Genomic DNA, 15,387 nt, shown 5'->3' on the forward strand with positions numbered 1-15,387 from the left:
CTCTGGACTCTTGACCGGAGGGTTGTGGGTTCAATCCCAGGTTGGAGACACTGCTGCTGTACCCTTGAGCAAGGTACTTTACCTAGATTGCTCCAGTAATAACCCAACTGTATAATGGGTAATTGTATCTAAAAATAATGATATATCTTGTAACAATTGTAAGTTGCCCTGGATAAGGGCGTCTGCTAAGAAATAGGAGGCTGTGTGGTCCAGTGGTTAAAGAACAGGGCTTGCAACCAGGAGGTCCCCAGTTTAAATCCCACCTCAGCCACTGACTCATTGTGTGGCCCTGAGCAAGTCACTTAACCTCTTTGTGCTCCGTCTTTCGGGTGAGACGTAGTTGTAAGTGACTCTGCAGCTGATGCATAGTTCACACACCCAAGTCTCTGTAAGTCGCCTTGGATAAAGGTGTCTGCTAAATAAACAAATAATAATAATACAAAGGTCATTTATTACCTTATCTGACTTATTTGCTTTTCTACACCTGTAACACCTGAATAATAAAACAGTGCTTATATCAATATTTGTATCCAACAGCTGGCAATAGGCTTTGGCTTTGGATAATACAATCCATTACTAATTCAGAATTCATTTTTTGTTTTTAGCTTTTTGATCCACAGTGCAACTGGAAAGCCAGTTCACTCCATGTTTAACAGGAAAAATGATATCATTCATTATTTCAGTGTTTGGATGGAGGTCTAATCGGTTCAATCATACAATCTGGAACAGGATTTGAATATAAAGAAACCATAGTCCTTGCTGTACAGTACATGCACACTATTTAGAGAGCTGAATTTGATCACTGATACAATAAAAGAAAACGGCTATACGAGACACTATCAATATTTATTTGATGCCTCAGAAATGACTTGCATCTTGCTAATTCCACAGAGCCCAGCTTGCTTTCACTCATCACGGTGTACAAAAGCATCAGAAGCAAGGACAGACCCAAACTGCCAAAGGCAGCATTTGCCTTCACATTTCACATTATCAAAGTAAATACAAGAAACACATTATCTTCTACAACATGTGACTGTTCATGGTTAAAAATGAAAGCCACTAGTTTATCAGGCTTCCCAGGATTTTATTTTATTTGATGAAAGCAACGTGTTCACCTGGAGGAGCCAACACCAATTCAAAGGGGTTAAAAAATGGTTTAACGGAGAGCAAATCTTCCTAAAAATATGCAGTATAGACAGTGGCGGGTTTACAGGGACAAATCATAACTTTTTTCTCTTGATGATTTGCTTGTCCATTTCAGGAATTGGGGCCCTGAATGCCTTTCTCAGTCATTAAATCATTTACAATTTCATCAGCCCTGAGCACCCTTCTCAGTCATTAAATCATTTACAATTTCATCAGCCCTGAGCACCCTTCTCAGTCATTAAATCATTTACAATTTCATCAGCCCTGAACGCCTTTCTCAGTCATTAAATCATTTACAATTTCATCAGCCCTGAGCACCCTTCTCAGCCATTAAATCATTTACAATTTCATCAGGCCCTGAGCACCCTTCTCAGTCATTAAATCATTTACAATTTCATCAGGCCCTGAGCACCCTTCTCAGTCATTAAATCTTTTACAATTTCATCAGGCCCTGAGCACCCTTCTCAGTCATTAAATCTTTTACAATTTCATCAGGCCCTAAGCACCCTTCTCAGTCATTAAATCATTTACAATTTCATCAGCCCTGAGCACCCTTCTCAGTCATTAAATCATTTACAATTTCATCAGCCCTGAATGCATTTCTCAGTCATTAAATCATTTACAATTTCATCAGGCCCTGAGCACCCTTCTCAGCCATTAAATCATTTACAATTTCATCAGCCCTGAACGCCTTTCTCAGTCATTAAATCATTTACAATTTCATCAGCCCTGAACGCCTTTCTCAGTCATTAAATCATTTACAATTTCATCAGGCCCTGAGCACCCTTCTCAGTCTTTAAATCATTTACAATTTCATCAGCCCTGACCACTCTTCTCAGTCATTAAATCATTTACAATTTCATCAGGTCCTGAGCACCCTTCTCAGTCTTTAAATCATTTACAATTTCATCAGCCCTGACCACTCTTCTCAGTCATTAAATCATTTACAATTTCATCAGGTCCTGAGCACCCTTCTCAGTCATTAAATCATTTACAATTTCATCAGCCCTGACCACTCTTCTCAGTCATTAAATCATTTACAATTTCATCAGGTCCTGAGCACCCTTCTCAGCCATTAAATCATTTACAATTTCATCAGGTCCTGAGCACCCTTCTCAGCAATTAAATCATTTACAATTTCATCAGGCCCTGAGCACCCTTCTCAGTCTTTAAATCATTTACAATTTCATCAGCCCTGACCACTCTTCTCAGTCATTAAATCATTTACAATTTCATCAGGTCCTGAGCACCCTTCTCAGTCTTTAAATCATTTACAATTTCATCAGCCCTGACCACTCTTCTCAGTCATTAAATCATTTACAATTTCATCAGGTCCTGAGCACCCTTCTCAGTCATTAAATCATTTACAATTTCATCAGCCCTGAGCACCCTTCTCAGTCATTAAATCATTTACAATTTCATCAGGTCCTGAGCACCCTTCTCAGCCATTAAATCATTTACAATTTCATCAGGTCCTGAGCACCCTTCTCAGCCATTAAATCATTTACAATTTCATCAGGTCCTGAGCACCCTTCTCAGCCATTAAATCATTTACAATTTCATCAGGTCCTGAGCACCCTTCTCAGCCGTTAAATCATTTACAATTTCATCAGGTCCTGAGCACCCTTCTCAGCCATTAAATCATTTACAATTTCATCAGGTCCTGAGCACCCTTCTCAGCCATTAAATCATTTACAATTTCATCAGGTCCTGAGCACCCTTCTCAGCCATTAAATCATTTACAATTTCATCAGGTCCTGAGCACCCTTCTCAGCCATTAAATCATTTACAATTTCATCAGGTCCTGAGCACCCTTCTCAGCCATTAAATCATTTACAATTTCATCAGGCCCTGAACACCCTTCTCAGTCATTAAATCATTTACAATTTCATCAGGCCCTGAACACCCTTCTCAGTCATTAAATCATTTACAATTTCATCAGCCCTGAGCACCCTTCTCAGTCATTAAATCATTTACAATTTCATCAGCCCTGAACGCCTTTCTCAGTCATTAAATCATTTAAAATTTCATCAGCCCTGAGCACCCTTCTCAGTCATTAAATCATGTACAATTTCATCAGGCCCTGAACACCCTTCTCAGTCATTAAATCATTTACAATTTCATCAGGCCCTGAACACCCTTCTCAGTCATTAAATCATTTACAATTTCATCAGCCCTGAGCACCCTTCTCAGTCATTAAATCATTTACAATTTCATCAGGCCCTGAACACCCTTCTCAGCCATTAAATCATTTACAATTTCATCAGGTCCTGAGCACCCTTCTCAGCCATTAAATCATTTACAATTTCATCAGGTCCTGAGCACCCTTCTCAGCCATTAAATCATTTACAATTTCATCAGGCCCTAAGCACCCGTCTCAGTCATTAAATCATTTACAATTTCATCAGGCCCTGAACACCCTTCTCAGTCATTAAATCATTTACAATTTCATCAGCCCTGAGCACCCTTCTCAGCCATTAAATCATTTACAATTTCATCAGGTCCTGAGCACCCTTCTCAGCCATTAAATCATTTACAATTTCATCAGGTCCTGAGCACCCTTCTCAGCCATTAAATCATTTACAATTTCATCAGGCCCTAAGCACCCGTCTCAGTCATTAAATCATTTACAATTTCATCAGGTCCTGAGCACCCTTCTCAGCCATTAAATCATTTACAATTTCATCAGGCCCTAAGCACCCGTCTCAGTCATTAAATCATTTACAATTTCATCAGCCCTGAACACCCTTCTCAGCCATTAAATCATTTACAATTTCATCAGCCCTGAGCACCCTTCTCAGTCATTAAATCATTTACAATTTCATCAGGCCCTGAACACCCTTCTCAGCCATTAAATCATTTACAATTTCATCAGGCCCTGAACACCCTTCTCAGTCATTAAATCATTTACAATTTCATCAGCCCTGAGCACCCTTCTCAGTCATTAAATCATTTACAATTTCATCAGGTCCTGAGCACCCTTCTCAGTCATTAAATCATTTACAATTTCATCAGGTCCTGAGCACCCTTCTCAGTCATTAAATCATTTACAATTTCATCAGGCCCTAAGCACCCGTCTCAGTCATTAAATCATTTACAATTTCATCAGCCCTGAACACCCTTCTCAGCCATTAAATCATTTACAATTTCATCAGCCCTGAGCACCCTTCTCAGTCATTAAATCATTTACAATTTCATCAGGCCCTGAACACCCTTCTCAGCCATTAAATCATTTACAATTTCATCAGGCCCTGAACACCCTTCTCAGTCATTAAATCATTTACAATTTCATCAGGCCCTGAACACCCTTCTCAGTCATTAAATCATTTACAATTTCATCAGCCCTGAACACCATTCTCAGTCATTAAATCATTTACAATTTCATCAGGTCCTGAGCACCCTTCTCAGCCATTAAATCATTTACAATTTCATCAGGCCCTGAACACCCTTCTCAGTCATTAAATCATTTACAATTTCATCAGGTCCTGAACACCCTTCTCAGTCATTAAATCATTTACAATTTCATCAGCCCTGAGCACCCTTCTCAGTCATTAAATCATTTACAATTTCATCAGGTCCTGAGCACTCTTCTCAGTCATTAAATCATTTACAATTTCATCAGGTCCTGAGCACTCTTCTCAGTCATTAAATCATTTACAATTTCATCAGGCCCTGAACACCCTTCTCAGTCATTAAATCATTTACAATTTCATCAGCCCTGAGCACCCTTCTCAGTCATTAAATCATTTACAATTTCATCAGCCCTGAGCACCCTTCTCAGCCATTAAATCATTTACAATTTCATCAGGTCCTGAGCACCCTTCTCAGCCATTAAATCATTTTACAATTGCAATCATTCATCATTGCGGATTCTCCGTGCTGAATTAATATTTTGTGCAGAACTTTGTCAAATGTTTTCTGGAACTCTAAATAAACCAAGTCATATGCTTTGCAGTTATCCATTGTCGATGTTGCATCCTCAAAAAAATCAAGTAGGTTAGTTAGACACGATCTCCCTTTCCTAAAACCATGCTGGCTGTCTCCCAGGATACTGTTCCCATATAGGTAATTTTCCATTTTGGATCTTATTATAGTTTCCATAAGTTTACATATTATAGAAGTTACCTGGTTTGTTTTTTTCCCCTGTTTGTGGATCGGTATTACGTTTTCTATTTTCCAGTCTGTCGGTACAACCCCTGTGTCAAGAGACTGTTGCATGATCTTGGTTAGCAGTTTGTAAATAACTTCTTTCATTTCTTTTTTTGTGATCAAATGTTTTTATTTTTTATTTTTGTGTAATTTTAAAGAAAACAATACAAACTTACAATGTAATAATAACAGAGTAACTAAACCCTCCCCCTGATGACATTAACTTTATTCGATGTAATAGCATGTAGGGAGGAGTGTATTTCTACACCGAGATATCGAAAATGCTTGACCACCAGTATATTGGAAGGCAGGATACATGTTCTCATTGCAGTATTCAGGGGCATTAGGACAGACTTAGACCAATTGATCTTATAACCTGATAACAAACTAAAATCATCAAAAATGGACAGTAGATGAGGAAGTGATTGGGACACGTTATCAACAAATAACAGCACATCATCGGCGTAAATCGAAATGTGATGCTGAGTGTCATTGACATTAATAGGATTAAACATAGTCGACTGGCGGACAGTCTGAGCTAATGGTTCAAGTGGCAGAGTGAACAGAAGCGGAGAGAGCGGACAACCTTGGCGAGTACCTCTAGAGATCGTAAACTGGGAAGAGCACTTGCTGCCAGTTAGCACCATGGGGCGTAATTTCCTCCTTAAACATCTCAAATACGGCGGACATGTCGTGAGTGGCAGCAGCGGGTTTTGCCGCTTTGTGGGGTGACAAAAGCAGGTCGGCAGTTTGCTTTTTCAGAGAGTTCGACATTCCTGGGCACATCAGAGAACGAATAGCCGACAAAAAAGTGGGTAAAATCAATACTTCGTGGTTGAGATACAGATAAATGGGGCGAGATGAGGCAGAGCAAAACACTAAGCTGCCATCTTGATCAAAGGGTCACGTGATCTCCCCCTTCTTTCATTTCTTTGAGTACTATTGGGAGGATCTCATCCAGCCCAAGGGATTTGTTTATTTTAAGAGCGCCTAGTCCCTTTAACACTTCTGCCTCTGTTATGCTAAAGTCATTTAAAACTGGGTAGGAACAGGTTGACATGTGTGGCATGTTTGCTGCTGATGTTACAGTATTCAACCATGCACTTAACCCAATCTGTAGTACTGTTTTACCTGCACTTGTATCTAACCTTTATATAACTATCTACACTAATCAGCTCTTGAACTGCCCTGATATCAAACTGTACTGTGCTTCTGTATTTGCCCTTACTAGGACTAAGTCATTGTATTTTGTATCTTGCTCTCAACTGAACTGTAATTGATGTATCTTGTATTATAACTGAAGTGATTGTATCTTGCTCTTAATTGAACTGTAATTCCTGATGTATTTTATTTGTACACAACTGTAAGTCGCCCTGGATAAGGGCGTCTGCTAAGAAATAAATAATAATAATAATAAAATAATAATAATGTTGTCCGTATCCTCCTTTGTAAAAACTTGTAAAAGTAATCATTTAATATATTTGCTATTTTTTTCTCATCGTCTATGATTTTGCCATTTGTATCTCTTAGACATTTAACCTCCTCTTTGAATGTTCTCTTGCTGTTATAATATTGGAAACACGTTTTGGAATTGGTTTTAGCCCCCTTAGCAATATTGATTTCTGTAAATTGGAATATGAAACTTGAAAGGGTAAACTTAAAAATGCATTCAAAGTTATTATTAGCTCAATCATTATCAAAAATATAATTGTATGTGTGAATCAATTTTCTAACAACCTGTAGCAATGTGCCCCGCCCCTGTGTGCATTTCTGCGTTGTATGTTGCGTGTGGTGTGTTAATGTTGGTGTATAGATATGGCTGCACGGGATATAAATGGGTGTGTGCAGCACGAGTCTTTAAAATGTATTATTGTATTTAGGCACGAGGATGGCACATCACTTCACGTGCATTTAAAGTATTTAATATCTGAGCACGAGGTTGCACATAATTAATTCACGTGCTGGGATTCAAGTGAATAAATAATTAACTAGAATCCCAGCACAACAGTATATACAGATGCACATTTTACTCACTCGGGGTTGTGTGTTCGGTGAGTGGAGAACGGGTGTGGAGAGGAGAAAGTAAAGTAAGTGTTTGTCCACCCTGTTTGTTTATTTTACTCGCCATGTTTGTTTGTCTTGTCACGAAATCCGCATGTTCAGATTCTTTTACGTACTCTTTTTATTTGCTTAGCACACACTCTTATCTCAGGGGAGACGTTAGGAGGACAGAGATGTTATTACTCCTAGTGGGATATAGTTCGTGCTCTGGACCCGCAGTATATTCGGATGACCAATATAGTACCCAAGAAATTGACAGACTCATGTATCTAAAGTGTTTTTACGAATTAGAGTATGGCCAGTACTCCTTCGGTTTATTAACAGTTAAATATTGGATTGAGTAGCTACAGGCTACTTCATATCCCCAGCTGACAGACGTTCTGGGCAGTCCAGTGTTAACAGATATTAACGTTAACACTTTAATACATCTTTATGTATTCGTGCAGCCGGCAGGCCTGGCCACGACCACGACACTAAATACACCCAGTAGCCTCTTTCAGCACATTCAACAAATGTTCTCCTATCTTCTAAACATAGCGTGAGTCCCTTATAGCAATACATGCAATACATGTGAGATAAAATAATAATTGATTAATGCTTACCCTTTAATATAAATCGTAAAAGGATATGACTGTCTTCACCAGGCAAATGAAACTGAGTTAAATCAGTTCAATTGTGTTTTTGGTTTGCAGAAGATGGACCACCTTGCCCTGTCTGAGATGAGTGTGGTACTCCATTGAAATTACTCTGGAGTTAAATAGGTTTTTCGTCTCATTGGAATACATACATACATACATTGACGCCTCAATTAAATCCAATCATTAATCAGGTGAGACAGCTCTTTGTCCCTTTTACAAATAATAGTTTTCAAAAGATCCGGACTAACTTTTCAGAATTAATAGGTGTCATGTACTCAATAAATTCAAAACCTCACATTTGTTTCAACTCTTATGATCTCATTTCTTTGCTTTCCTCCGAGCCCCTCCTTTATCTGAAAAGTTAAGTGACCCAAGGTTCCCAGGATCTTGGTTTATAATATAATATAAAAACACTACTGCATGCAAAACACTAATTTTATATGTGTTATATATGAGAGATGTTCTTAATATGTGACATCCTCTTCTAAGTGATTATATTATGCTAAATTAAAGGTATGTGTTTCTTTTAACTTCATATTGTTTCATCATTTTGTTAATGAGTCAGTTTTGATTCCATATACCATTGTCTAACAGAGTATTTGACAAAAGTTTGTCTCATACAATATTCAAGTCATTTAGTTTCACTAAGTTTAAGTGGTAATAGTTTTCATTACAATTATTTATCCCTTAAGAGATGCACTGACCAGGCTCTGACCTGTACCTGACTGGGAATATGTTACTGCTAGCAGTTTCCACAGTCTGTGCAAAGCACTTTATTAAATATATGACCTGTCCATTAGGCCATGATTTGTGCATATTATTTCAAGAGATTTACTTATCAGTACTAAACCACTAACTCCATAAACCTTAACACTACAAGTCTATGAGATTTGCAGTTTTGCTGAAGTGGAATGTAAGATGACCCCCTCCTTTCTCTACAGCCCATATGAGGCCCTTTTTCACTGCAGCAGTTTCAAATAACCACATTATATGGATTCCATCTACCATCATTAGACAATAGTATAGTGGATTAATAACAAGGTACATTATAGTATATTATTACAAACTTAACACAAAAACATAACACAACACCTTTTAACTTCTATAATTCAATGGATATCATAATGTCTAGAAGTCTTATTGTTCAATAGAAAGAAGAATAAACTTGTACCATTTTCCCATTTAAGTAAATCGAATACTGCTCCAGGTTTTAATCTTCTTATCACTACAGCAAAGTCGTGAACAAGCAATAATACTTGTCAGTTTTAAACAATATGTTTTCTCATTATAGCAAATACTTACAACATATTATTAATCTTATGAAATAACTGTTATGAACTATAAACAGTGTCAATTAGCACTGAACCTGCTTCATTATAAGATACTCTTTCAATTAATTTACCTCTGTTTATCAGTTGCTATAATATTACTTTGGTGAATCCCTCTTAAGATTTCAATCCAAATATAGGCCAGTATATCTGCATTCAACTAGGCTTGACCCTTCTCTTTGTTCATACAAAATCCAGCCAAGACCTCTGGCTTGTTAGTTAATCTTTTGGTCATAAAGAGTCTTTTCTTATCTTGTGTTTTTAGGACATAAATTTGTAGATTAACATTCACTTTTAGCCGGAATGGTGCTTTTTTATCAAGCGTCATACTTTCTGAAGATAAGATATACAAGTGGTAAATCGTTACTAAGTATTTAATTAAATGTCTAATCCATAACAAGAGTGGACTGACCTATTTCATGGAGCAAGAGAGCCATCCATTGGTGGTACAAGGATACTCTTTCTTTATCCTTCCTAATATCTTTGACACTTCATTTTATAATACATTCCATATTTGAAATTGCCAAGTACATATTCAGCATATCCCCACGTTTCCAGCAGGATTCTTCTGTGCCGGGTTCAGCTCTGGTTGGTTCCGCGAAAACGACAACAGGCCCCTTTATCCAAAGTTTAGCATCACAGGTGTGAGACGCCATCTTCCTCACTTCGTACCTACAAGATACTTGGACACGTTTAGCTGGGACACCTTCTACACATTCCAATTTACCTAGATGAGCCCATTTCACTAAATGACCTCCTTCACAATTTATGCATTCAATCCTCTTAATATCCTTTTGATCTACATTTAGATGAGAAAAAGAAATTCCTTCAGAATCATTACATTCAAACAAGATTCTACAGTGTTTAGCTAAATGACTACAGGCTGGACAAAGTTTAGGCACAGTCACTGATGTCTTGCTTTGGCACATATTACATGCACACATAACAAGAGGATTATGTTTCAATTTGTGTGTCAGGGTTAATTCTGCACCATGTACAATAGTTCTGGATCTGTATACATTGTTACTATACATTCCCTTCTGTTCGCACAGAGTCACTTTGCGAGGTACGCCTTCCATCCAGAACACTGAAGGAGGCCAAAACTCACTGTTATTCATATTTTCTGGTTTCCAATTACTGTTCTGCCTCACATCATCAGTTGGCAGACACAATACAACTGAATCTGATTCAATTGATGAACCAACAGCTGTAGCTACTGAGATCCTCCATGCAAAAGGTGTCAATGTTTTACTATATGGAATAACTAGTTCAGCGTCACCTGCGACAGTCTGTCCGTTCATTGTTTAGTGTCAGTCCGTTTTGTTTGTCTGTTTATTTTGGCCTCAAGCGCCGTGTCCTGTTTTCTGTTTAAACCTTTTATTTTGTTTATTAAACGCTGAGCGCAGCCATCGCGACTCAGTTTCACTCTTCAGCACTGTGTCTGTGTGATTCTCTCTGGTCTGAAGTCCTCCCTGCAGTTAGCCTGTCACACAACCCTATTAAAATTGTACAATATAGTGGTTCAGAAATCTAATTTCCTGTAATGGCAAAAGAGAGGGCAGCAATAGAGACGTAGACTTATCCTTCCAATTGCATGCATTGTTTCCTTCTTGAACACCCGAGAATGGCTTGCTAATCCCAGCTGGGACCATCTCCACTGAACACAGGGATCATCCTAATGGAGTTTCAGATCCTGGTAGAACACAAGAAGAAGCCTTAATAAGATTTGTGTTTTCCTTCAGAGCATCCTGGACATGTTTCTTTGCCATTTGGGAGACTTTGCTAGTGATTTGGTTAATTACTGCCTCCCAGCTACTCCCACTTAAGATTCCCTGCACCACAGAGGCATACTCAGTTATTTCTGTTTTGTTAATGAAATCCCCAGGGCACAAGGCTGGGCCCTCAGTGTATAGTGGTTAGGGCTCTGGACTTGACTGGAGGAATGTTGGTTCAATCCCAGGTGGGGGACACTGCTGCTATACCCTTTGGAAAGGTACTTTAGCCAGATTGCTCCAGTAAAAATCCTATTGTATTGGGTAATTGTATGTAAAAAATAATGTGATGCAATTCTAATTGTAAGTTGCTCTGGATATGGGTGTCTGCTAAGAAATGAATAATAATAATAATGAAATGTAACCTCATTACAAGAAATAAATAATAATTACAAGAGTGATTAATTACAGAATGCAGGTTCTGTTACATTTTTATCGTGGACTTAAACTTTTTCCACTCCATGGTGCTAGTTCTATAGATCTATAGTATAGTAGATTAGTGCAATTTCATATTTCATATGTGTACATTCTTGACCTTCTATTGTTGTCTAGGTTAATATATTTTTGTGGCATGATATTGATCCAAGGCAGTTACTTCAATAAAAAAGATTAAGTATGGGATAGGTAAGCATTAGCAGAAATCTGGATGTGAAGTAGTTATAAAATGACAGCGTGTCCTGTTTGCATTGGGAAGTCATTTGCATTTAACCACTGAAGATGTGTGATCATTTTGTAACTATTGCATACCCTGTTTGCATTGGGAAGTCATTTGCATTTAACCACTGAAGATGTGTGATCATTTTGTAACTACTGCATACCCTGTTTGCACTGGGAAGTCATTTGCATTTAACCACTAAAGATGTATGATCATTTTGTAACTATTGCATACCCTGTTTGCACTGGGAAGTCATTTGCATTTAACCACTGAAGATGTGTGATCATTTTGTAACTATTGCATACCCTGTTTGCACTGGGAAGTCATTTGCATTTAACCACTGAAGATGTGTGATCATTTTGTAACTATTGCACTCCAGGGAGTGTGACATTGTGCTTATAAAATATAAGGATAAAAAATAGCACATATTATTGTCAAACGTATAGTCCTTATCGCTATACCGCCTGGTGGATTATGGGAATTTAAATTAAAACCCCAGAGTGCATTCACCAACTAAAAGACTAGAGCAGTGAGGCAGGCACAGGTATGCAAAGCACCTTCCTTTATACAAATCCTGTCCCAGGCAGTTAGATGAGATCTGAGCTGTGAGCACCAGTGGGGCTTCATAGGGTTGGGCCACTTTTACTGTTTTCTTCTATTTTTACCCCAGTCAAAGCTCTCAGTATATCACTGCTGTCTAATCTGTGTGTCTGTCTAAACTGACAATAATGTTTGTGTTTGTGTCATTATTTCAATCCTATTGAGTATTAAAGGCTATGTAGAGCCCTACCCCTAACCCTAGTGTTATACCTTCCCATGTGTTGCTGCTGCTGTACAAGTAATGGACCTGTCATGTTTCTTTTCATTGTTCTCATTTTGACAGCTTCTTACTCTTCTAAATGGAACATCTACTTCACTGTCTTTCACAGGCCTTTCCAAGATGTACCTTGAACTGCTACGAGTGCGTTTTCATGATTTCAATCATGCTAATATTTAACAAGCCAGGGGAAAAGGTAGAAAACTCATGTATTGATTTCTTTATTGATTGATTGATTGATGTGTGTGAAAGGGCGCACACAGTGACTGATCACACTCCATTGCCATGGCAATCCCAGCTCACTGAGAAACACATGGCTCTTGTATTGACATGTTGTTTTGAGAAAGATTGGAACAAACCAGCTTTCTTTCATTAGGAATGAGACTGAATTAGTGGGGAGTCTGTGATGTAGGGAATTCAAGTGAATATTATGAAGGTGTTATAAATATTGCATTACCTCTTTGCCAACTCATTTGTAGACATGCTCATTCTCTAATGTATTTGTATTCTCAAACAGCATTTCCTAGCTGTGTGTTGCTCTTTCCCATGTCTGTGTCCTGCAGTCCCTGGGAGGGCTTCTTCATTCACAGACCACACTTCATACTGTGTTGTGTTACTGATTGAAAGTCTTTTATTTTGTGTTTAATACAGTACTGGCTCAGGTTCAAGCATCTCTGTCTTGTTTTGGCTCCTTTCTTGAAATCGCTTCTGGCCGGGCGATTGCAGGTAAAATATATACTGCTGTGACATAATGGAATTTAATGATAGTTTCTAAATAAAACAGCAGGTATTTCAATCCATATATGAAATAAAATATTTACCTTGAAATATTATCAAAATGTATACCATTTTAATATGAAATTGTTAAAAAAAAGCCTAGCCTAATTAATATACCTACAGTGACGTGACAAGGTTTCACATTGTATTTGGTCAGATTTTTTTGTGGGTTGTAGTAGTATATAGAGGGAGTCTGAGAGAAAAAAATGACACCAAAGTTTGGTGCTTCTTTCATTTGTTTGGTGTGCAAGGTAATCAAAAATGCAATCTTCAGGTGTGAAAAAGTTATTGCCCCCGCTAGTTAACTCAACCCAATTAAAGGGATAATTAGGGTCAGCTGTTTGAGTACTTTGGTTAACAACCAGGCCTGATTTGGGCCAGCCCTGCCCAATATAAATCTGACTAACTTTGGCCCTTACCATCAGAGTGAAGTTGTGAGCACACAGGTTCTAGAGGCACATCATGCCATGAACAAAAGAAATTCCCGAAGACCTCCGGAAAATAGATGTTGATGCCTCTCAGTCTGGAAAGGGTTACAAAGCCATTTCTAAGGCTCTGGGGCTCCACCGAACCACAGTCAGAGCCATATTGTCCAAATGGAGAAAGTTTGGGACAGTAGTGAATCTTCCCAGGACTGGCCGTCCTGCCAAAATCTCTCCAAGAGCAAGGCGTAAAATCGTCCAGGAAGTCACAAAGATCCCTAGAACAACATCCAAGGATCTGCAGGCCTCTCTCGCCTCAGCTAAGGTCAGTGTTCATGACTCCACCATCAGAAAGACACTGGACAAAAATGGGATTCATGGCAGAGTAGCAAGGTGGAAACCATTGCTCACTAAGGATGATCCTCAAGATTTCTGGAACGATGTTCTATGGACAGATGAGTCAAAAGTAGTACTTTTTGTCCGACATGGGCCCTGTTATGTCTGGCGAAAACCAAACACTGCATTCCACAGTAAGATCCTCATACCAACAGTCAAGCATGGTGGTGGTAGTGTCATGGTTTGGGGATGCTTTGCTGCATCAGGACCTGGACGCCTTGCCATCATTGAAGGAACCATGAATTCTGCTCTGTATCAGAGAGTTCTACAGGAGAATGTCAGGCCATCCGTCCGTGAGCTTGAGCTGAAGCTGAAGCGCTGCTGGGTCATGCAGCAAGACAATGATCCGAAACACACAAGCAAGTCTACATCAGAATGGTTGAAGAACAAGAAATTTAAAAGTTTTGGAATGGCCTAGTCAAAGTCCAGACCTAAACCCCATTGAGATGGTGTGGCAGGACCTGAAACGAGCAGTGATGCTCGAAAACCCACAAATGTCACTGAGTTGAAGCAGTTCTGCATGGAGGAGGGGGTCAAAATTCCTCCACAGCGCTGTGAGAGACTAATCAATAACTACAGGAAGCGTTTGGTTGCAGTTATTGCTGCTAAAGGTGGCGTAACCAGTTATTGAGTCTAAGGGGGCGATTACTTTTTCACACAGGGGCATTAGGTGTTGCATAACTTTCTTTAATAAATAAATGAAATATGTATCACATTTTTGTGTTATTTGTTCACTCCGGGTTCCTTTTATCTAATATTAGGTTTTGGTTGAAGATCTGATAACATTCAGTGTCAAAAATATGGGATCAATAAGCTACTATCAACCAAACGAGCAAGATGGGCCAAATGGCCTCCTCTCGTTTGTAAACTTTCTTATGTTCTTATATATCAACAAGTTGTTGATGCCCTCTTAGAACTGACCAAATACAAATAAAACATATAGTGTTTTATTTGTCTGCAGCTTTAATATTTAACACAACAGTAAATCTAACACAACTTAAAAGAAAGGAGAGGATCTCTGACAGCACAAGCCTCCTCAGATCACTGCTATCCAATTGAAACGGCTGAGGTAACCTTCCCCCAATCTGTCTCACAGGCAGCCACTGATTCCTGAACACCTCATTTTGTTGTTTACAAGAGTTTGTGCAGGATACAGCAGGCAGTGGCAATTTTGGGAACTAACTCATGCTGCACTTCTGTCCCTTTCATCAGTATCCGCCACCTCC

Source organism: Acipenser ruthenus, chromosome 51, assembly GCF_902713425.1.
Source record: "Acipenser ruthenus chromosome 51, fAciRut3.2 maternal haplotype, whole genome shotgun sequence".
Lineage (NCBI taxonomy): Eukaryota > Metazoa > Chordata > Actinopteri > Acipenseriformes > Acipenseridae > Acipenser > Acipenser ruthenus.